Source organism: Octodon degus, unplaced genomic scaffold (genome assembly GCF_000260255.1).
Source record: "Octodon degus isolate 3935 unplaced genomic scaffold, OctDeg1.0 scaffold00088, whole genome shotgun sequence".
Taxonomy (NCBI): Eukaryota; Metazoa; Chordata; class Mammalia; order Rodentia; family Octodontidae; genus Octodon; species Octodon degus.
This window is the reverse complement of record NW_004524664.1, coordinates 9,213,128-9,216,206: the sequence shown is the minus strand read 5'-3', so window position 1 is coordinate 9,216,206 and position 3,079 is coordinate 9,213,128. Positions and strand designations below refer to the sequence as shown.

General features: G+C 45.5%; 1 pseudogene across 1 annotated transcript; it reads right to left on the bottom strand.

Annotated features, from left to right (window-relative positions):
- Positions 1–959: 959 nt before the first annotated feature.
- LOC101563680 lies at positions 960–1,631 on the bottom strand (annotated as a pseudogene). Its single transcript, XR_192660.2, has one exon. The product of XR_192660.2 is annotated as a 60S ribosomal protein L10-like (transcript).
- Positions 1,632–3,079: the final 1,448 nt, after the last annotated feature.

Sequence of the window (3,079 nt, the reverse complement as noted above, 5' to 3'; positions counted from 1 at the left end):
TTTTACTTGTTGGTGGGACAAATACCCGAAATGAAGGAAGGAAAGGTTTATTTAGCTCACAGTTACTGGAGGGTTCAGTCCATATTCCGCTGGCTCCAAGGCAAACAACAGCAGTTCATGCAGCAGAAAACAATGAAGAGCAGAGAGCGAGCAGCAGCTGCAGTGGTGTCCATCAAGCCTCTCTCTTCCTTCTGTGCTGACAGCAAAGACCAGCGCTCCGCAGTGAAGATTGGAGCTCCTCCAAAGTGGCGTGGCTGCCAAGATCAAGCTCCTTGGAAGACAGAGTTTTCCACAGAAGCAGGGTGGGGCGGCAGGAAACCAGGCAGGGCGGCTTCCTGCCTTTCTCAATTCTTGGGCCCTGCCCACCTGCAGGGCTAGACCCCCATGCTGTGATGGGCCGGAGCTGATTCAGCCAAGTTGACACAATGTATCAACTAACACCAGTCCCCTTTGTTAAGATTGTAGACAATGGGAAAAGGAAAGGAATCAAACTGGCTTGGTGTAGCAAAAGCTATTTGCTTGGGTACAATGGCCAAGAGATGGGTGTTCCTGTATCTCATGGGTTTTGCTTGATTTTTATTCCTCAAAAGGTTGGATCTGGCTCTGTACTGAGATACATGTCAACAATGATGATCCATCTGTCTTGCTCTGGCTTCTGTTTATGTGGGCAGAGACTGATTTCCAAGCCTACCCTTTACTCTTTCCAGCACCCATTCCTTAGCCGTAACACTTTATATAGCTCACTCAGTGAAAGAGGCTAACATACATAGATGGACTAAAGTGAACAGGCAGCAACACCTGATTCCACAGGTGGCCATTAAGAAGGTCACATCCTTTTGGAGAGCAAAGCCCCTACATATTTCTTTCCTCTGGTCATCTCATCCTTTTTTTTTTTTTTTTTTTTTGAGCAAAAAGAACATTTATTCATGAAATTGTTGAGGGTGGCACAGTGGAAGCCTTCAGGAGTGCAGGGCTCACCACTGGTCCAGGGAACCGTGATTTGGGACATATTTCATCCCACAGCCATCAGGGATGATGCTCTTCTCAGCCAGCATGTCTTCAAATTCTTCTGCATTGAACTTGGTGAAATCCCACTTTTTGGAGCTGTGGATCTTTTGGCGGCCAGGGAACTTAAACTTGGCCCTGCATAGGGTCTCGATCACATGCTCCTTGTTCTGCAGCTTGGAGAGGATGGACATGATGACCTGCCCAATGTGGACCCTTGCCACTGTGCCCTGGGGCTTCCCAAAGGTACCTCACATGGCAGTCTGGAGCCTGTGAGCCCCAGCATAGGACAACATCTTGTTGATGCAGATGACATGGAAAGGGTGGAGCCGCACCCGGATATGGAAGCCGTCTTTGCCACAGCTTTTTACCATGTACTTGTTGGCACAAATCCGGGCAGCTTCCAGGGCTTCCGAGGGGAGCTGCTCATACTCATCAGATACCATGTGGCCGCAGAGCGGGAACTCATCCACTTTTGCTTTCTTCTGCCCCAGGTCAAAGATGTGGATCTTGGCATCAGGGACACCTCGGCAGAAGCAGGACTTTGGGTACGGCTTGTTCTTACAATACCGGTAACACCGGGCGGGACAACATCCCATGGAGACACTAAAGGTCTTTGAAGGCGCGCCAAAGGAAAAGAGCCATCTCATCCTCTTGCCAAATTCAGCTACAATCTAATAGTACAGAACCGAATACTATATTCCTTAGCTGAAATGCCTGAAGATTGGAAATCAGCGTGAACTGAATGAGGAGAGTCTCCCACCTACTTTTCTCCATCTTCCTTAAATGTGGGTGGTGGGTATTTTGTCTCTTTAACAAGAGAAAAGTAACTAACACACCTTGCCTGTCAGCATGTATGCTGTCCAAAGAAAGCAGAGGGGTACTTTGTAAACAAGTATCGTATCCTGCCTTACCACATACTAAACAACCCAGGACTTTCCTTCTCACTCAGAATGAAGTCTAACGTTCTTACTATTGGCTAATCATTCCCAATAAAATATGGTGATCAGAGACTGGGTAAAACAACTTAATGGAGGAAAGATCTACCTTGGCTTATGATTTCAGAGGTTTTGCCCATGGTTCATTAGCTTGACTGCTTTCAAGGTGGTTGCAAGGCAGATAAATCTTGGTGGAAGGGCATGAGAGAGAAAAGGTGCTCCCACAGCAGCAGCCAGGAAGCACAGAGAGGGAACTGAGAGAGTAGAGAAGCCAGAGAGGAAGTGGCTCAGACATCACCATGAAATTTATGTCCTCAGCACTTTTTCCCTTCATCTAGGCCTGCCTCCTGTTTCCTCTGTCTCCCCAAAATGTGAGCAAATGAGGACTTCATTGGTGGATTAATCCACTGACAAAGTTAAAGTGCACATGATCCAATCACTCTTTTGGTTCCATCTTGGACGAGTGCCACATGGGAGGTTAAGCCAATAATGAATCTTTGGGGGACACTTCATAATCAAGCCTTAACACACACCACCCACATCTCTCCCTCCTTCCCTCCCTACACATGAGTGCTGTTTGCTTCTTTGTTGAAACTCAGAGCAGCACCTCACTCCGTTCTCTGCCTGGACTCTCTAGCCATCATGTGGATTGCCCCCTCACTTTCTGCAAGTACTTCTTCAGTGTAAAATCTGAAAGTAAAATCCTTCTTTGACCATCCGAAGTCAAATATCACCCTACTCTTATTACTTACATACTAGTATTTGTTTTTCTTTATCGTATTTATCGGTTAGCTTTACTATACATTTCTTTATTTATTGTTGTGCTGTATCCCATTAGATTATAAGCTTAATAAGAGCAGTGACATTGCATGTTTTTATTTTATCATCAGCACTTAGAATAATCCCAAACATATAGTTGGTGCTCAATCAATGCTCTGGATAAGGAAGTGAATGATTTAGATGCCTTACATCATTATCCTTTTGAGCCCAGATGTGACTAGGTGATATATTGGTGCTTACAAACACCTGCAATCCCCTCTGTATATTAGCACATCTCACAATTGTTTCCAGTTGGAAACTCACACAAAATGACCTAAATTTCATTCCCTTTCTCTAGTCTGTTGAAATGAGATGTT